This window comes from Panthera tigris, chromosome E3, assembly GCF_018350195.1.
Source record: "Panthera tigris isolate Pti1 chromosome E3, P.tigris_Pti1_mat1.1, whole genome shotgun sequence".
Lineage (NCBI taxonomy): Eukaryota > Metazoa > Chordata > Mammalia > Carnivora > Felidae > Panthera > Panthera tigris.
The window spans coordinates 2,586,348-2,607,483 of NC_056675.1; the positions used below are offsets into that span (position 1 = coordinate 2,586,348).

Below are 21,136 nucleotides of genomic sequence, written 5' to 3' on the forward strand. Positions count from 1 at the left end.
TCCAGGCTCCGAGCTGTCAGCACAGAGCTCAACGCAGGGCTTGAACCCATGAACCGCGAGATCATGACTTGAGCTGAAGTTGGACGCTTACCTGACTGAGCCATGTAGGCACCCCCCATTTTGAGTTCATTTTTAGATACGATGTAAGGGCCTAGGCTCTTTTATTTTTATTTTATTTATTTATTTTGGATACGAATATCTAATTGCTACAACACCATTTTTGAAGAGACTGTCCTTTTCCCTATTGAATTGTCTTGGCATCTTTGTCGAAAATCAATTGACCGTAGTTGTAAGGGTTTATTTCTGGAGTCTCACTTCTGTTCCATTGGTCAATAAGCCAATCCTTCTTCCAATACCACACTCTCTCCATGACTGTAGCTTTATAGTAAGTTTTGAAATTGGGCCATATAAGTGCCCAATACATTTTAGGACCAGCTTGTCAGTTCTGCTGGGGTTTTAACTGGTATTGTGTTGAATCTACAGATCAATTTGAGGAGATTGACATGTTACATCTATGGTAAATCTTCTATTCCATGATTTAGGGAGCAAGTCTCCACTTTTTTACATTTTTGTTCATTTTTCTCAGTAATGTTTTACAGTTTTAAGTGTATAAACGTCACACATTTTTTTGTTAAATTTGTTCAAAATATTGTATTCTTTTTGATGCTATTGCAAATGAGCCTTAACAAATTTCATTACCAAATTGTTCATTACTGACTTAGAAAAATACAATTTATTTTCGTACATTGATCTTTTATCCTGTACCCTTGCTAAATTTACTTGCTCTTAGAAGGATGTGTGTGTGTGTGTGTGTGTGTGTGTGTGTGTGTGTGTATGTGTTGATTCTCTAGGATTTTCTACATACAGAATGATGCCATCTGTGAATGAAAAGTTTTACTTCTTTCTTTCGAGTCTGAGTGCTTTTAATGGTTTTTTTTCTTTCGCCTTATTTCACCAGCTAGACTCTTCAGTGCAGTGCCGAACAGAAAGGGTGACAATGGACATCCCTACCTCATCTCCGATCTTGGCAGAAAGCATTCTGATCTTTTCCCATGAAGTGTGACGTTAATGGTGATTTCTTGTGCTTCAACAGGTTGAGAGAATTCCCTTACATTCCTATTTTGTTGATGTTTTTTTCTTCACGAATAGGTGTTGGGTTTGTCAATTGCTTTCTCTGTGTCTACTGAGACGATTCACCATCTGGGGGTGCCATCTGTTTCCTGCTAGGACCCTGACTGATGGCAAATGCTCACTGCACGATGAAACGTAAATCATGGGGTTCCCTCTTCCTGCATCGATGGATCAGTGCACCGACTCGGTGCCTCTTATCCCAGCTTTTTGGCTTCAACAGATTTGGTTTTAAAATATATCCAAAAACTGTGGGATGCTCCCAGTGTCAAAGGGGAGGCCTGATTTCCCTCCCTGGGTGTGGACTGGACTTAGTGACTCACTTCAGATGAATCGAGTACGGCAGAAGGGCTGGTGGGTGGTTTCCGAGACTAGGTCATAAAAGGCATTGTGACTTCTCTCTCCTGGAGCACTCCCTCTGCAGGATGCCACATGCTGTGTTGTGCCATCACCGGGGCAGCCCTACAGAGTGAGCCTTGGGTGGGCTGTTTGGGACGGGGAGCCCCAAGCTGTTGGATGACCGCAACCCCAACCAACATCTGACCGCAAACTCATGAGACACCTGGAGCCAGAACCCCCTAGCTGAGTTGCTCCCAAATTCCTGAACCCCAAAGCTGAAGAGTAATAAGTGATTATTCTTTTAAGCCACGGTGTGTTGGATTTGCTCTGTAGCAAATGAAAATACAAGATACATTGCCACTTTCTCTAGGGGTATGTTAAACCCTACAATGATGGAGGTGGGGCTGAAGAAACAGATTTCTGGACCAGGAGCAGGCGTAGAGGTTAGGTCCCATAAGGACGCATTATTCTCGGAGTATCTCTGGTTTCCGAATTTCCACTCAATGTCATCTAGCATCCTGTCCATCCCAACATGTCAGGTCTTTGATAAAGTGTGTTCTTCTAAGAAAGGAACCCAGGGTCATGGCCTCCCAAGACTGACGTGCCGAGCAGGTAACCTGACGCTGACACGTGAGGCTGCCCACATTTGGCCCCCACCCGGTGTTCTTTCTAGAACACCAGACAGCAGGGACACGCACACTCTGAATTTTGATCACCTGTGGGTGGATGGGCTGTTTTTTAATGAGATTCTCTGCCCAGCCCCTTCTGCTGGAAGTTTCACCCAGGAGGAAAGATCTGAAGCACTGTGTCAAAGGTTATAAAAGCATTTACGCAGCAAGCGAAGTCTTGCTTAACAATTGGCACTAAAAACAAAAAAAAAACAAAAAAAAAAAAAAAAGAGGAAGAAGAAGGAGACGAAGGAGAAGGAACTATCTGCCTCAGGCTGGGGCCCTGCACCTTAGCATTTGTGTAAAGTGAAAATAAATCCCTCTTTTCTGAGAAGCAGAAGGTTCCTATTCACCTCTGTTCATGTACAATTAGATACTTTCTCATCTTCCTTGCAAGTAGAAGCTGGTTTATCGTCCTAAGAGATAGGAAACTCTTAAGTAGCCTTGTGTATGTGTCAGAACATTCCAGACACAAAGGACAAAACCCCAATCCAGCCTTAAGTAGCCTGAGCAAAACAGGTAACTTTCTTGTCTAACCGAACCAGAAAAGCAGGCAAGAATTTAGCCAAACAAAGGGGATTCGAACGACATCTTTTATCTTGTTTCCTCTTCTCTCAAATTAATTGCCTTCATTCTCTCCCGACACAGCTGGACCCACGGCCAGACGGATGTCCCCCAAACATGACCTCCTGTCGCATACATCCAGCTCTCTGCCTGATGTCGCCATTGGCATACCTGGCAGGGCTCGAACACTAAGTAGCCTCAAACTCGGCTCCTGATTTGCTCCTGCGGCTTGTGCTTCGTCCTCCAGTGTTTCCCTGTCAGAGTAGATGGCACCAGCCACCAGCCACACACGCCGGAAACCTCTCTGACCTCTGCCTCCCTCATCCCCTCAAGGTCAATCAGTAAGTACTCTAGCCTCCCCCCCACCTCCCTGTCCAACTTCTTAGTCAGAGCCACCCTCCCTCCAGTGGGGTTACAGTAACTGCCTTCTAATGGATTCATCCCCAACGGTTCTTACTCCCTCTGATTCATTCTGCATTATGGTCACCCTAGAGATCCTTAAAAAACACAGATTGGACTGTCAGTCCCCCGCTCTGTACCCTTCAAGTACTACTGGGATAAAACCCCAAATCTTTACAAGAGTGTGATCCTACCCCGCCTGTCTCCCCTCCGTCACCTGGAGCCACTTTCCTCTTTCCTCCAGCCCACGGTCCTTCCCACCCCATGGCCTTGGCACACACTGTGTCCTCTACCCAGACGTTCCGTTCTGTTTCATTCCCGACTTAGTTCCCACACACACCTCAGAGGTGGTGTGTGGGTTTTAAATTAAGATCACGAATTCTTTGACGTTGCTCCTTCCCAAATGGAGTGCAATTGTCCCCTGTTTTAATGAACGTGGCAGAAGAGACCAGGGTGTAAAAGGCATTGGGGCTTCCTCCTCTTCTCTCCTGGATTGCCTGCTCTGGGAGAAGCAGGCTGCCAGGTTGTGAGGGCACCCTCAGGAAGCCGCTGCTTGAGTCTACAGAGGCCTCCGGCCAACAGCCAGTGAGTGAGTTTGGAACTGGACCCCACCGCCCCACTCGGGCCCTCAGATGAGCCCCCAGCCAGCTGCTTGTCTGCAAGCTCGTGACTCAGCCAGGGACACCCCGCCATGCCACGCGTGAGCCCCTGACCCACAGAAAGGGAGATAATTAAAGGCTTATTGTTTTGAGGCACACAGCTCTGTGGTAATCTGTTACACAGCAACAGACGATTGATATGGTCATTTCCTACCTTATTCCCTTTCTTTTTTAAAAACATTTTTTTTAACGTTTATTTATTTTTGAGACAGAGAGAGACAGGGCATGAACGGGGGACGGTCAGAGAGAGAGGGAGACACAGAATGTGAAACAGGCTCCAGTCTCTGAGCACTCAGCACAGAGCCCGACGCGGGGCTCCAACTCACGGACCGCGAGATCGTGACCTGAGCTAAGTCGGACGCTTAACCGACTGAGCCACCCAGGCGCCCCATCCTACCTTATTCCCTTTCATAGCTCCTCTGACATTTACAGTTAAGTAAGTAGCTGGGGAACTCACTGTGGAGAAATGTCCACTGTGGTCCCCACCATGGCCTTGGGGATCTGACCCGGGTAAGTGCTTGCGGGGGTCACCGCACGCACCCAGCTGGTGGTAGTCTAAGTCTTCTGGGAGGCAGGATCAGGCCAAACAAAACAGACACCAGAAGCCCATCATTTTCAATGCCCTTTCCTTGACAAAACAAAATTATTTCCTGTGATAATCACACAATAATGAATACTTTCTTGCATCATTCTTTAGTTTTAAGGCGAACAGCAACAACTAAAGACAAACTTTTAGGGGCGCCCGGGTGGTTCAGTCGGCTGAGCGTCCCACTCTTGATTTTGGCTCAGGTCATGATCTGGGGGTCCTGGGATCGGGTCCTGAGTCAGGCTCCACACGAAGATACAGCCTGCTTGGCGGTCTCTCTCCCCCTCTCCCTCCGCCCCTCTCCCGTGCTCCTGCTCTCTAAGATAAAGTAAAAAATAAAATAAATTTTAAAAAAGCATAAACTTTTATTTTAAAGATATTATTTGAACTCCATGAAATGAATGCGTTATTGAAACACAGGAACGTGCAGGGCCACGGGGGTGGGAGATCTGAATCGTTCCTGGAGCCAGCAAAACCTGGCTAACTTCCTCTTTAAATGAACGCACACGGGGGTGCCCGGGGGAGCTCAGTCGTCTAAGTGTCCCTTGATTTCGGCTCAGATCATCATCTCAGGGTTTCCAGGTTTGAGCCCCACATCAGGCTCTGCGCTGACAGTGCAGAGCCTGCTTGAGATTCTCTCTCTGCCCCCTTCCTGCTCTCTCTCTCAAAATAAAATTAAAATTAAAATTAAAATTAAAATTAAAATTAAAATTAAAATTAAAATTAAAATTAAAATTAAAATTAAAAATAAAAATAAAAATAAAAAAAATAAAATAAAATAAAATAAAATAAAATAAAATACAAATAAACGAGCGCCTGGTGCTGTGTTCCTGGGTGTCGGGGCCAATCATGGACCTGGGACTTCTCCGCATCACCCTCCACGTACGATATGAGGTCTACTCCAGGACGAGTCACAGACATGCCGACCTGAAGCCAGAACACTCAGCCATCACCGCAGGAAATGTCTACAACTTAGGCCGATGAAAGATTTGGGGAGGGCGTGTGTGTTACCGCCAGCACAGTGCAGAACTACCACAGGGCGATAATAAAAAGTAGACAGACTTGAAAACATTTTTTTTTTTTGATGTTTATTATTTTTGAGAGAGCGCGGGTGTGTACGGCGGGGGAGGGGCAGAGAGAGAGGAGAGAGAGAAAATCCCAAGCAGGCTCCGTGCTGTCAGCGTGGGGCTCGAACTCACGAACCACGAGATCATGAGCTGAGCCGAGATCGAGAGTCAGACCCTTCACCCACTGAGCCACTCAGGCGCCCCAAAAAGCAGATAGACTTTTAGGTGGTTTTATAGCTGTTTGAAAATCCTCTATAGACAGTGCACTCTCGCTGCATGCAGGCTCCTGGGATGGACAGCTCCCACCCTAGGCTGACCTTCCGGAAGGACCGAGGAAGGAGGCATCCAGTTACGAGCTATGAGCACGACACCACGCTGGGAATGTTTTTTTTCACACATATGGGGGTGGCGTTAGCGGTCTAGGGATTTGGGGACATTCGTACACAGTCTTTGAGGATCTTTGCTCTGCCAAGGACAGTGCTCTGGGTGGTGACAGCCAGGTCGTGGGTGTGGGCCACCCCTGTCTCGCTGCCCGGCACGCGCCCCACTGCCCCCCACCCCCCAGAGCAGAGTGCAGGCTTGCGGAAGACGCTTTGGTCGTCGTCAGGTTACAGCTCCATTTCCTACGCGGAGTCCTTAAAACACATTTAAATATTTCAAATTGTCTCCAAATTTTTTTAGAATTCATAAATTTGTAACAGTAACAAGATCATAAAAGAAAAAGCTTGCCCCCGACCAATAGGAGAGAGAACTGACTTATTTATATGTTTATCATTTATTTTCATTTCCCACCTGGATAGTCCCCGGAGATTTGATTTCTCGTTTCCCACAGAATCCAAAGACACAAAGCAGCAGTCGGTGTTAAATAATCTTTACTCTACACCTGTTCAAACTACCTGCAAGAGACACTAGTCATTTGTCCTTATGCACAAACATCAATCCGGGGAACATGAAATTTTAACTATCCATAAATATTCCAACATCCGTACACACGGAGCATCTAATTCCAGCATCAAAATGCAGATAGGCATGAATAGATATTTGGATTTATGACAAAGGGAATCTCATCTGGAAGCCCCTCCCAGGTAGGTCTGGGGCTGGGTGTGACATATTTGGGATGATGCCTGTTTCCCTCTATTTCTATCAGGGTGATCCTGTAATCCTGTTTAATTAATAATACACGTTGCACGTTTCTCCCCCCTCCTTCCCATTTAAATTATGTCTGAAATGAGATGGCTGGATGCTTCTTACAAAAATGCCTTGAAAAATAAGCCGTGTCAGACATGAGTGATTTATTATCACTCAGAATGCTGGCTGGGGAAGTCTCAGAATTGATGTCGCTTCCTGCTGGCATTTCTGCGACGAGGACAGTCCAGGGTGCTGTCCTCCTGGGCCCTTGCACGCATGGGGAGGCAGCTCTCACATGCTGTCTCCCCTCCACTGTCTCCCGCTTCCTCACTCCCCTTTGCATGAAACTTGCCCCAGCTTTTGGAGGGCATGTGGAGCCCGACATGAGGCTCGAACTCATGAACCATGAGATCATGAACTGAGCCGAGATCAAGAGTCAGACCCTTCACCGATTGAGCCACTCAGGCGCCCCAAAAAGCAGACAGACTTTTAGTCGGTTTTATAGTTGTTTGAAACTAGAGACCAGCCACTATGCCATAAAGTCAACGACCAGGAGAACAGAGATCCCATGGTCTGGAAGACCTCAAATGAGTTGCATCACACTGACGAGTTCACAGGTTAGTGACCTTCCAAGCCAAGGTTCTTGGACACACTCTGCCCAAATCACAGGGTCGCTGTGCTGTCGATAGTTTGCTCTGTCGGGAATACGAGTGATTATTTATTGAACACGTACTATGTGCCATGCACTAAGCCCATTACAGGAGCAATCTCACTCCTCACTCTTCACAATTGGTATTAAGGGCATCCCTATATCACAGGTGAGAAAACTGAGGAACCCAGCAAGCACGCAGCCCATCCAGGAGAGAGACCCAGATGGCCAGAGTCCAGACTCAACCCTTTCAATGGACTATTGATTACTAATAACCATAACTAGCCTTTTCCGAATATTGCATGCCAAGAGATGTGCTAAGCCTTCCATAACTACTGCTTCCTTTTGTCTTGGCAGGACGTACAGGGACAAAGATTCTTGTCCACATTTGACAGGTGAGGAAACAACGGAGGCTCAGAGAGTGAAGTCAGTTGTCTAAGGGAAGCCCTACGGCCAATGGGAGGGGTGCCATCTCCCCAACTCCTTAGCCCCTTGTGTTACTCTGCTTTATTGACATGGCGGATGGCACGGTGGGGGGTCGGTCCCAGGGGTGCGATCCCCCTAGAGCTCTATTTTCAGTTTTCTTCAATCTGGTTCCTGTTCCCTTTTCTGCACAGTAATCCCCCCAACCGAGAGAGCCAAAGAATAATGAAGAGAAAACGTTCATGAGCTACCGTTCTCCTCCCCCACCCATCCGACTGAGTGGATCCAGCCTTTCTGGAAGCACCTTGGGAGTCCCCAGTAAAGTGGACGGTGCACGGAATCACGGGCCAGGAGTTCCAGCGTGAAAGGGCGTGCTGAATTCCTAGGACCCCTTTTCTTCCCCCAACAGGGCAACGTTTCGTGGCAGGTCTGGTGTAAGAGACTGACGTACTCTCCCCAAAACAGGTAAATTTCCTACTGAAATGCTCTCTCCTGGAACCGCGAGCACAGAAAGCAGCGAGCTGGCTGTCTCTACAGTTGCATCCAAGAGACGTTAAAAAAAAAAAAAATCTGGACGTCATAGGCGATATTGATTCATACATACGCAGAGACCCAAATCGGAACGGGAGGGTAAAAAGCAAATCAATGAATAAATGCATTTCTTCTGCTCCTGACCTTAGATAATGTGTGCTGATTGAGGGCCTTGTCACTTATTCATAAAACCAGTGTTAAATATTAATTATTCGGCAGATGGCTCGGTCCCAGGAGGGGCTGCCACCGCCTCCCCCAAGGTGCTCTGGGGGCTCCCACAGCTTCCCCACCCCCACTCTGTCACCCAAGCCCTCGGACAGATTTAGATTAGAAGTCACCAGGACTCTGTCTCTACCGGCATGATCGTGGACAGGACAATTACGGAAACAGAATTCATTGTTCGAACAGGCTGAGCTCATAATATCAGTGTGGATTTAGAAAAATCACTTCTTGGCCAGGAATTAAAAATAGCTCTCTCCCCCACCCCCGCCCCCACCCCCCTCTTTCTCTCTCTTGCCAGATTTAGAATCGGAGAAACCTTGATAGGTCACCTCCTAGTTAGTATTCCTGTGGTACCTCCGATTTGCAACATGCTTGAGAATCATTTTCTTTTAAAATACCAGTTCTTTACAACATTCCTGGGACGGAGTTCCAAGTTATTAGCTTAGTTTTAGATGCACGGGGGTGGAGACACAGAAGCGGGAGACCTACCTACCCAAGGAGCCTAAGGGACCGGTTTGGAGACTGCATGTTAGGACCTCACCCCCAAATGTGAGCACTCAGTGAGAGGGGAGCCCCAGCGGCTTCTCCTCAGCGCCCCCCCCCCTTTGTCTATCTTCAATGGGTTCTCTGCCACCTTGGAATTGAAGAAAAATTCAACAAGGGCCCGTATGGTGCTGTTTGGTAACAGCCGCGGGAACTGCAGCCCAGGGACGGGGCCGAGCCCGGAGCAGGACTTGGGGGACCCAGCACTCCACTCCGTCACCTGCGCCCCACCCTCCGGCCGAGCATGTTGACGAGTGCCCCCCAAATTCATGTCCACTTGGGGCCCCAGGAGGTGACCTTATTTGGAAATAGGGTGCTGGCGGATGTATTTATTTAAGATGAGGTCACACTGGATTAGGGTGGGCCCTAAACCCAACCACGGGTGTCCTTATAAAAAGGCCACGTGAACAGAGGAGGCAGGTCACGTGCCAGGGGTGGGGAGACAGAGATGGGAGTCGTGTGTCCACAAGCCAGGCAGCACCCGCCAGAGCCGCCAGGAGCTGGGAGAGGCAGCAAGGACCCTCCCCTGGAGGCCGCAGAGGAAGGGGGGCCCTGCCGACTCCCCGGGTTCAGCCATCTGGCCTCCAGAGAGATGAGGGAATAAATTCCTGTTGTGGTTGTGGTCCTCTGTTCTGGTCCAGGTTGTGGTCCTCTGTTCTGGTGGCCGCAGGACCCCGACCCGTTTGGATGTGACCCCGCTCCTTACGGACCTTTGTCTCCCACAGGGGCTTCCTGTCCTGGGCTGTGGTGTGGGCACAGGCGAGCGGTCACCCGCGGAGCAAGCCAACATTGTTCTTCTCGCTCGGGAAAGCGTATTTACACAGTCCAGAACTGCCACCCGTTCGCTAAGTTAAGGAAAATAAGAATTCCTGGGGCGCCTGGGTAGCTCTGTCAGTTAAGGACCTGAGTCCTGGTTTCAGCTCAGGTCATGATCTCACGGTTCATGGGATCGAGCCCCGCATCAGGCTCTGTGCTGACAGTGCTGAGCCTACTTGGGATTCTCTTTCTCTGCCTCGCCCCTGCTCACTCTCTCTCTCAAAGAAATAAACTTAAAAAAATTAAAAATGTAAAATAATAGAAATAAACAAACAGTTCTTCCTGACCAGGGCCTGGGGTTGGAATGGGTCTCCAAACTAAAAAGTTGTTTTCACTTGGTCTTTTTTCTTTCCGCCTGCCTACCTGACGCCCTTCTCTCCCCCCACCTTCCTTCCTCTCCTCTGCCTCCTCTATTCCCTCCTTGAACACCAACTCCAACTTGTCTGAGTAGGAGCTACGTGATTCTGGAATCTAAGCAACAAGGTTTGAGAAAGCCACCTCAGCCCTCCTTCCGAGTCCACACATATCCCCTGACAAAACAAGTCCTGAAACCCCACCGGTTCAAAATCACGGAGCGACAAAACCATACTTGATGGAAGCTTCCGGAATGTTAAGGACCAGACTCCGAGAGGCCAGGGTTTCCGCCATCATCTGTTGTCTCTGTCCCCGGAGAGACTCCCCGGCTCCCCGCCCACCTCTGTGAGGCAGACAGGTGACTAACACCATCTTATGGCCTCAGAGCAAAGTACATATCGATGGCTCGTGAGGAAGACAATGACAGTTTGGGCACAGGGAGGTCAAGCTCTGTTCTTGTCACGTCTTTTTATTTCCCTCCGCGCTTGGGAGCTTTGGAGACGCGTTGGTGGGGCGGAGGGAAGTGCGTGCCAAAAGAATTCTCTGGTGCCCCCTCAGACCTTCTGAGAAACAACCATTTGGAATGTAATAATAATGTCACCACCATAAAGAACTATGTTATAACCAAGCTGGTATGAGCTGCCCCAAACCTTCATGACCACACGGCCTCTGTTTGGAACCGTCGCTACACGAACACACGGGTGCTTCTCTTACAAAGCACCGCTCGTTCCGCTCAGCTAATCGGCCCTATCTGCCTCCTTCCTATAAGATGGTTCTACAAGTCTGTGGATTTCACCCACGTCACTCTTGGCACAGGAAGCATTTCTATCGGGTGCGGTGGAAGTCCTTACGTCCATTAGGAGCAACGCGCGAGGCCATCCTACCACTCGGAAATCATACGAGGAAATTATACTTACAACAGGGAATTATTATAATTATATATAATATACATATAATAATATACGTATTATAATAATTATAATTACAATAGGGAAATTACACCGGCTCATACTCACGCACTGAACCGTCACACTGAGATCTTTAAGATGACGAGCCACGCACCCGCGGGAGAAAAATGAGGAGCGAAAACGCCAGGACAATTTATTCCGAGGATTATCTCTCAGGGAAGGGGTCGCATTGTGCTTGGTAATCATCTCCTAAGAAAGTCGTGGCTAACGGAGGAGGAAGGATCCGGGCTAACTCAGTGTGAGGTCAGGGGGTTCTGGCACCGGGGTTCGGGCTCCCAGACGGGAGTCCCAGTTCACACCTGCTGCGGAGCAGAGTCAGGGAACAGGGACGGAGGGTGAAAGGAGACCCCCCCCCCCCCACGCACACCCGACAAGCGCTGAACTTCTCATACCGCTAAGGGTAGAAGTCAGAGCTGGTTCGAGCCAGTAGACGAAACGGACCCAGAGGGTCCTCCCCAGCTCATGCAGCTCCCACGGGCAGCCCTCTCCTGGATTTGCCATCTCGTCCTGGTGGGGATTATTCTGAACAATTAAGGCAAAACTAGATATTTTCTCGAACGAGTTTTATGTCACATAGAATGATTGCCAGGTTTTCCTCAATGCCGTGTGTGGGCTGCCCAATAACCATGATGCTAAAAGTGTATTTTAGGGAGGAGGGAGGGGAGAAAAGAAAGAAGGCAGAGGGAGAGCGCCGGAGGGGGAGTGGGGTGGGTTGGCCCACATCGTGAGCACCCAGGACGGCACCTGCAAGCGAAGTTCTCCTTGACCCCATTCACGATGCCTTTTTCTTACAGGAAAGCATTTACTTCCCAAGCCCGAACCTGGAGTTTCCATTCCACTTAAATACCCCGACACCCGCCTCCCCCAGCCGGGGCGCGTCCTTGCTGGCTTCCCCTCTGCCCACCGTCCACTCAACACACGCACGCGTCTCAGCGACCACGTCCTCGTGGGGCGCCCTAGCCGCCTCCAGGCCGCCCGCCTCACTTTACCCCCGCCGCAGCGGCTTCCAGCTACACCTGTGCATCGATTCGGTTTACAAACACTGAGCCAAGCATCGATTCTCCCGCAGCCCGCCCTCGGCCACAAAGCAGATTCATCTGAAAACAGCCCCCGCCCTGCTTCCCTCTCCCTGGCGGCCCCCTTGGCTTTCCTAGGAGGCTGCATTAGCAGGTCTGCGGCCAAGGCTCCGCTTGTCCTCTAACTTCCAGACCCGACCATGCCTGGTCCCACAGCCTCGGTGCCTCCCTAAGTCGTGTTCTCCCCGTGCATCTGTCAGACGTCTGTCCACCCCTCGAGACACCCCCAGCAACCCCCCCTGCAAGGCCCCCCGCGTCTCCGGCACCTGCAGCGAGGAGCTGGGCCGCGAGGCTCCCAGGCCCGGCTCCTCTGAGGGGCAGTGCTAGCTGCAGGGTTCCCTACCGGGCGGCCTGGGTGATGCTCATCCCGGCTCGGTGTCTCCCTCTGCTCGCTCCTGCTTCCTCTGCCTCGCCTCCACGGTGTTAGCCCCACGGCACTCCTCCGTGGACGTCCTGCAGCTGAAGCCGAGCCCGCCTGTCTCGGAAACCTGGCCTGGACAGCACCTGAGGCCACCTTGGCATTTGGGAGGGGGGGGAGGGCAGCAGGTGTGAGCTGGTGAAGGCTGATGGGAGGAGGAACGGAGCGCAGGGTCCACATCCGACCCGAGGCCCCACGCTCGGTCTTCTCCGCAGCCGGGAGAGGGGGAGCCACCCTCTGGGGCTGCGGGTGGAGGGGCAGGATGGGGAAACGAGAGCGCTCGCTCTTGTCACCCCTGTGCCGGCAATTACGCAGCTCCTGTGACCTCGGTTCTCTGTCCCGTCCCCTTACTCATGTGCCTCCCGGCTGCATTGACCGTGCCCTTTATTGTCTGTGTCCTTGCTGACCCGAGGGCCTGCCCCTCCCAGGGCTCGCTGATTCCATTCACCACGTGTGAGCCATTCGGAGGCACACCAAGCAGCCCAGAGCCCCTGCTCCAACTCCCTTCTCTATGGGGCTCTCACGCTCTGGGCCGCCGTCCCCCTGCCCTCATCACCAGAGCTGGGTACCAGCCCGCCGGGGGCGGCCCCTGTGCCCTGGGGCCGCTGGAATGATTCAAACTCGCCAGGCCTGAGCCGACTCGTGCTGTTCATCCTTGGGGGGTGAGCAGACTGGCTGGCTGTGCCCATTAGACCAGGAAAACGATGATTCACATGGATCAGCTGGCCCAGGAAGGGCCGTGGCCTGGGGCACATGTGTCTACTGAAGGAGCAGGTCCCAGAGGGCTCGCAGCTGAAAGCTGTCTGGCCTCAGCATTGCCAGCAGCTGGAGTGATGCGCTCCCCACTGAACTTGGTGGGGCTCACAGTGGGGGCACTGCGGTGGCGGGGTGGGGAGCACAGGGCGGGGCACAGGGCTGGGCACACGGCAGGGCTCGTGGCGGGGCATCGCAGCCCCCCACCCCCTTCTCATTGAGACCACCCTTCAATCAGTAAATCGCCGTTATTAACACGTTCCCTTGTTTATTTCGTTTTGCTAAGTCTTATCTGAGTTCATGTTATTTCCCCATTTGCTGATATCTCCGGCTGCATTAATTGCCGTAGAGAAGGAAAACGTAACTGTTGAGCGCGTCAGTGTGCTGTGTTAAGTGATCAGGTTATCGGCGTTTCGAATGCCCGATGTTATGCAAAGATACTTGGCAGATTGTTATATGGGCGTTGGCGAGAGTTTTAGTAATTTTCAGGAGTTTCTTGGGGTTTTTGAACGGCCTGGAATGCGTTGTGATATTTTCCCGCTTAAAATAATGGAATACAGTCTCCCGTGATCCCAAATGCTGCTCCGGGACACATTTGAGGGGGCGGCTTGGGTTGGTGTTTCACTCAGCAATGAGGCAGGGGAGGTTTATTTCCTCCTTTTACAGTCCTGCCGAGCTGTGAGCACAGAGCCGGACGTGGGGATGGAACCCATGAGCCGTGAGATCATGACCTGGGCCGGAGTCGGATGCTCATCTGACTGAGCCCCCCAGGCGCCCCAAAGGGCATGCATTTTGAACTTTAACGGAGAGCGTAGGGCTAATTCCCGTAAAGCTTGCAGCGATGAACACTTTTATAAGGTCTGGGAGCACTGGTTCCCAACATACTTGCACGCACTGGAAGCCGGCACCCCTTAATCGTTGGTTAATCAATGACAAATGTGTTCTCATGATCAGTTCAACTTGCTTTTCCTCAATGGGTTGTAAGTTCGAGCAATTTTCCTCAAGCGCAACAGGCAATTTTGACTTCCTTTTCCATGCACCGTCTGTTTGTAGGTTTCTGGACTACTTTTCTCTCAAGTCTTGGTTCCCTGACCCATAAGCTGGGGAAACACTGGCATCTGTCTCTCGGGCGTTGTGAAGGCTTCCTGAGTTTACAAGGCACGTGAAGGGCTCGGCAAGGCGCCTCGCAACAGGGAGGGCACCACTGTCACCGGGGCACAGAGGGTGCAAGACCCCAGGGGCTCTTCGGTCTCCACACGGCGGGTCGGGCCTGGGAAGGGAAGAGGCCCGGTGAAGACGAGAGCACAGCCACGTCGTGGGCTGGTTGAAGGCAGAAGGCTGCAGCAGTGAGGCCTGGCACGGGCAGTGGAAATTTCAGGAGCTAAGCATGGAGAACGGAAATGGGGAGCGGTGTCGGTGGGGGACTTGGGGGATGTCAAGAAAAACGGGGCTGATCCTGAGCAGTAGCCATGGGAATAATGTACATGATGCAGCTGCCGTGTTCCAAGTACTTTGCCTCCACAACATCCGAGTGAGATGGGGCCACCTGATTATCCCCATCCTGAGACTCAGAGGGGTTAAGAGATTTGCCCAAGGTCCCACAGCATGTGGATGGCAGGGCAGAAACACGAGCCCAAGATCATCTGACCTCTAGCCCCTGAAGTCTCCTCTGTCCCATCTTAAGAGGCGGAACTCACTGGTTTCCAAGTGACGCCCCCCCCCTTAGGCAGAGGGACCCCTGATGACCTGGGTCACACCAAGAAGCCCAAACTGTTGCCTTCTCTTGGTTTCTTTGCTCGAATTTTAGGAAGAAAGCCAGAAGCTCCCCAAGTCACTGTGCAGCTTCTGGATTTCTAGATCAAGCGGGAGATGCGTTTGTTACCACACTAACGAGAGAAGAAATGAACCGAAATGCCGGGTTTTGTAGGGGGTGATTGGCTGCAGGTGTCAGTAGTTAGCAAAGAATGAGCCATTTGATGTTTGTAGACACAGGCTTCCCAACTTTCTATTCAAAAATAAACTTTGTGGGCATATTGTTTTGAACAGCTTCCGCTAATGCATAGGTCTATCTTGATGTCGTAATTCAGCATAAATATTTTAAATAAGTCAATAACGTTGTCCTCCAGTGGCAGCACACAAATGAAATTTTCAAAAATGAAGGAAGAGTAAAATATTTTTTAGTGAGCAAGGCAGAAACGTGCAAGCCAGCCACATGGAAATTACGGCTTTCTTGCTCTTTCTTTTTTCCTCCCTCTTTCGTTTGGTTTCTTGGGGTATAAATAATTCACCTTCAATATCCCATCCAAAGCAGGTATGGAGCCAATGAAATAAACAGAATGCCAGTGGATATCTGCAGGCTTTGGAAATGGCATTAGAGATCCCACTTAAAGTGGATATTCACTAGTTAGTCCGGAATTTTACTGCCCAGCAACTACCTGAGTTCAGAGCGGGGAGGGGTCGAAGACGGAACGTCCGTATAGACCGAGGTATCTGTGACTTAAAAAGTGGAATCTATGCCTTTATCAAAGCGGACTAGTCAGCCAGCTAGCACATCTGAGGCTCTCTGTGTTTTCAGCAGGTGGGAATGGGAGCCTGGAAAGCCTTTCCCTCGTGAACAGTGCTCGCTTGCATGTCTGGGTGTGATGTGTGTGTGTGTGTGTGTGTGTGTGTGTGTGTGTATTTTGAGGCTTTGAATCAGTGTCTGCATCAACCATAGCCCAACATGGCACAGCCCTTATCATGGGAAATTGGGTCCAGGTTTCTCACTTTTTTTTTTTTTTTTTTTTAAGGGAGAGAGATTGAGAGAGAAAGAGAGAGGAGAACGAGCAGTAGAGGGGAGAGAGAGAGAGGGAATCTTAAGCCCTGAGATCCAGAGATCATGACCTGAGCAGAAATCAAGAGTCAGACACTTCGGCTGAGCCCCCCAAGCACCCTTAGGTTTCTCACTCTTGACCAGGAATGGTGCCTTGCTTCTCCCAACACCTGGCTGGGTTCTAGAACATTCTCTGCTTGTGGCTGCTCTGTCTGTGAATCGGGCATCTGCACACGGGCAGATCTTGAATTGTCCAGGTGGGAGACTGCAGTCTGTGACAAGATGAGGCGACCCTGTCTTTCCCCAGCCAGCCTGATAGGCCTTGTGCCAGAAGCTGCCTGTTCAAGGGTATAGGGGAAGCTGGGCAGATCCCCTCTGACAATTCAGCATCCTTGAGGATAATAGCACAGCGGGGCAAAGCACATCAAATATGTTTAAATCCACAAATTCAAAGCACTTAAAAAAAAGGAAACATCCCTCGTTGACCACCTTTAGGGGATGCTATAGTGCGAAATCATTCTTTTGAAAACTGATCAATAAAGGGAGGAAAAGAAATCAAACATTTATCCTGCCTTTCCTCTGGCAACTATACCTCGGGCCACTTGACCAAATGGTGGATGAAGGGAGGGTCTGAAGAGCAAAGTATTCAAGCTAATTAACGAAGAAGAAGGCAGACTTCACCTAGAGCCCATCTTGCAGCCTATAATGAATTACTGGGTCTAAGCAATGGCCATAAACATCCATCCCCACACGACACGAACCAAGCGTTCTGTGCCCCCAGGGGAAGGACACAGCACTTCATAATGAGACGTTCTCGCCAAACACCAAAACCTGAATCTCATCGAGACTCTAGACCCAAACAGCAATTCACAGAAAATGCAGAGGACAAAGGAACGTGTTAAATGACACCATGGAAATGCAGCCATCAAAATGTGAACAGAGGCAAACTCCATAGTGCAGATGACCCACTTTCTTCATCAATGAGATTAAGTAATTATTCAACCAGATAATAGCAAGGGAAGGGAGGAGTGTAGATTACAGGATACGTAAGAGAGGTCTACCAAACACATCACAGACCTTAGACTCACATTTAAACACGTTAAAAGAAAAATATCCACGACACAGAACTTTGATCCTTGGCTGGGTAGTTGACGATATTAAGGAATTACTGGGTGCCTGGGTGGCTCAGTCAATTAAGTGTCTGACTTCGGCTCAGGTCACCATCTCATGGTTTGTGGTCCAAGCTTCAGATTCTGTGTCTCCCTATTTCTCTGCCCCTCCCCTGCTCGCTCTCTCTCTCTCTCTCTCTCAAAAATAAACATTAAAAAGAAAAAAAGAATTACTCTGACTTTTAGCTGTAATAATGCTTATGTGTTTTTTTTAATGTTTAGTTATTTTTGAGAGAGACAGAATGCGAGTGGGTTAGGGGCAGAGAGAGAGGGAGACACAGAATCCAAAGCAGGCTCCAGGCTCTGAGCCATCAGCACAGAGCCCGACAGGGAGCTCGAACTCACGAGCCATGAGATCACGACCTGAGCCGAAGTCGGACACTCAACCGACTGAGCCACCCGGGCACCCCAATGCTTATGTTTTTAAAGATGCATACTGAAATATTTACAGGTTAAATGGTAGAATGCCTGGCATTTGTCTCAAAAGAATCCAGGGCCCATAGGGAATGGGGAGAAGAGGGCATGAAATAGAACTGGTCTCGAGTTGGAACCCACTCAACTTCTTGGGATGGTGGGAGTGTTTTTTCTGTGTGGCCCAATATGGCCACCACTAGCCACCAGTGGTTACTGAGCAATATGGCGGCCGCTAGCCCTTACTAGATGGGCCTGTCACTGACTCAGTTTAGATTTTAAAAATCCATGCCTTTCTCAACCCGGTGGCGTTAAGCAGGCTGAATCCAAGGACCACCTATAATGAGGTGAGAGACCCAGGCTCTGGGCCCAGCCACATCTCCCAGGCTGCAGGACTTTGGGAAAGTCGCTGGACCTTATTTGTCTCCTGTTTCTCTGCTGATACACGGGGGCCCTCACCCCAAATCTCCTGCCACTACGCCTCACCCATTCGCCCTGGGGTTGCCCGCAAGATCGCAGGAGACACGGTCAGAGGCCCTGTGAAAACGGCAAAGCCCCCACGAGTCTAAGGATGTTGCGCATTCATTTATCCAAGCCACGGGAGGAGACTGACATGTCAGGTGTGAAAGCCCAGTGGGGGCCGGGGAGAGCTGGGAGATTCATGGCTTCATTGAAACCCTCCCAGGTTAAATCTCCTTCTCAGTGAATTTCCTGGGGAGAGTTCAGGGCTGCGGTCCAGCTAACAAATACATTCCTTTGCTTCGACTCTGAACTAATTTCTGGGTCAGCCTCAAAGCCAGTCTCCCAGGAGCCCTGCCTGGGAGCCGTCTGAGCCCCTCGCCCTCTAGCCCTCCCCCACCTCAGCCCTGCAGATGGTGCTGCTCCTCGCCCCTCCCCTGCTCACCCCCATCGGCTGCACTACCTGCAGCCGAGCCCTGAAGGGTGGGACTCGTGCTCATTGGGGGGGGGGGTGCCCACTCACTTCTCCAAGAGGAAGCCAGCCCCCCCACCCCTGCCTCATTCTTTGTCCAGAGAAGGGGGTGGGGCAACGGGGGTTGAAGCAGAGAGGCCGTGCCTCCTGTTCTAAACTGACTCCCCTTTGGAAAGAAGGGAGCAGACAGAGGAGATAAACAGGTGAACAGCAGAAACATCCCTGCACGGTTAAACAGGACAAAGGCTCAGCCAGGCCCTGAGAGTCAGCCATCAGGCTTGAGGAGTATTCTTAAGACTGATTCCGGCGGGGGAAGGGGACGTGTTAAATGGAAATGCGACAAACCTGTGCCATTGATACTCAGTCAAGTTCCATGCTGGAAATCTTCCGTGTTTTGAAAGGAAGGGTGTTCTGCGTCTCACCGTTCTGCGGTGCCCCACTCGATGCCATTAACGGGGAAAGAATAGAAGGGGCGCCCCGGTGGCTCAGTGGGTTGGGCGTCCGACTTCGGCTCAGGTCATGATCTCATGGTTCGTGAGTTCGAGCCCCGCATCAGGCTCTGTGCTGACAGCTCGGAGCCTGGAGCTGCTTTGGATTCTGTGCCTCCCTCTCTCTCTGTTCCTCCTCCTTTCTCTCTTTCTCAAAAATAATTAAACGTTAAGGGGAAAAAGGTGCCAACCGAGAGACGTGGTCTGGAGATGTTCTGGCTGGATCCTGAGAACCCAGTTCAGGTCTACACTGGCTCCTGGAGATGATTTGATGTCTAACTGGTCGAGGAGAGGTGATTACACTCACCCTGGGGAAGTCTGTCAGATTCCCGGTTGAAAAAGCTGGGAAATAATGTTGGAAGGTTGGGGGGCCTCCTCCAGGAGAGGGCCTTTCTGGATTCTTCCTTCCCTTGCCAACAGGAAGCCGGGATCACCCAGGGGATGGGGACGGGGACGGGTCCAGCCTGACTGCGTCTTGGGAACTGCCAGATCCAGGGCTCTGGTGGGCGTCCCCATGGACGAGCCTGGTGTCCTGCCTGGGAAGTTGAGTCCCTGCCTTTGGCTTGCGGACCCGGCTGTGCCTAGCGGGCTGTGCCAACACCTCACAGCAGACAGGAGAGCAGGTTGGCTTAGACAGACGCTGTGAACAGGCCACACACCCAGGGAAACAGTGGACGGACATGGGGCTCCCAGGTCAGGCGCCAGAGGGAGTGACTTCTAGAACTTTCCTGAAGCAGCTGGGGGCTGCTGCTATTGCCATCCTCACCCCCCCCAACTTTTTTTAATTTTTAATTTGTTTGAGGTCCATTTCCAGAAATGCAAGATTGTTTGTGGGACACATTTCTCATTACACACCTTGATTTTACGAAATTATTATTAAAGATTGCAATACCTGTGTTTGTTACGACTTTGCCGGCCTCGTCCCTTGCAGTAGCTAATAAACCAACACAGCCCTTCACCCCCTGCACGAAGCTCCTAGAGGAGTCAAATCCCTAGAGACCCAAAGTAGTAAAGGGACTGGGGGAGGCAGGTGGGGAGTCAGTGCTCAATGGATGCAGAGTTTTGGTTTGGGACCCCACTCCGGAGGGCTCCACCCCACACACAACCACCTCCTGGCCCCGTCACCTTGGGCCTCAGGGTCGCAGCGTGTGAGTTTGGGGACGACACAGACATTCACGAGGAGCGTTGGCCGGCACGATGGGGTCTTCCCTCCCCGGGCTGTTCTTCAGACGAGGCAGATCTGGAGACTTCCTCCCTCCCTCCGTCCCCTCCTTCAGGGCTGCTCATTAGTGGAGTCCCGACGGGAGCCCCTCAGGGAAGGGGTGCTCCAGCCGTGATGTGCGCCCAGAGCGCCTGAAGATCTGGAGACAGTGACTGACTCAGCAGGTGTGGGTTTCTAGCAAGTTCCGGCTGATGCCGGTGCTTGGACCACACCTCAAGCAGCAAGTCTGAGACTCAGAATGCCGCACGCGATGGCCGGGGGGAGTCCCAGGCAGAGGGGAGGGGGGGGGAAGAGACGCAGTGGGCATCTCGCCCCACAGGGCCTGGGATGGACCTCTCCAGCCCTGTCACCGCTACTGGTCAGCGGAGAAACCTCGCTGGCTCCACCCATGGCACATGCTGAGGTCGAGCTCGGGAAGAGGCAGGACCAATTAGGAGCTCTCCTCAGATCCCACTCAACCTGAACTGCCTAGGGCATCAATAAAGCCCCAGGGAGTGCCCGGAGCGATAGAAAGTTCCAGACGCACCTCACAAAGACCTGTCTGTTTACTCATCTGTGGAATGTTCCCTCCTAACAAGGTAAAAAGTGACTTGCCCTCCCTCCACCCGGCCTAAGCCTCTAACTAGAACTTTCCTGGGTGCCCGAACCGCTCTCTCTTGCCCGCATTGGCGTGTGCATGCACACACACAGACACACACACACACACCTTGCTCCCAGGAGATTGGGGTGAGTTATTTGCTGTGGGTTAAGGGGGGAGGCATGGGAGCCTGAGGCGGGAGAGATGGCTGTTCCCCTACACTGTCCTGCTGGCT

The 21,136-nt window shown here is 51.1% G+C and overlaps 1 long non-coding RNA gene across 2 annotated transcripts; it reads left to right on the forward strand.

Annotated features, from left to right (window-relative positions):
- The first annotated feature begins 1,501 nt into the window (after nt 1–1,501).
- Nucleotides 1,502–8,267, forward strand: LOC122234594. Of its 2 annotated transcripts, none has more exons than XR_006212432.1 (4): nt 1,502–1,778; nt 2,784–3,040; nt 7,545–7,582; nt 7,805–8,267. It is a non-coding gene; the product is annotated as an uncharacterized LOC122234594 (long non-coding RNA). The 2 variants fall into 2 exon arrangements; XR_006212431.1 differs by having other exon boundaries at nt 1,503–1,839.
- The last annotated feature ends 12,869 nt before the right edge of the window (nt 8,268–21,136 follow it).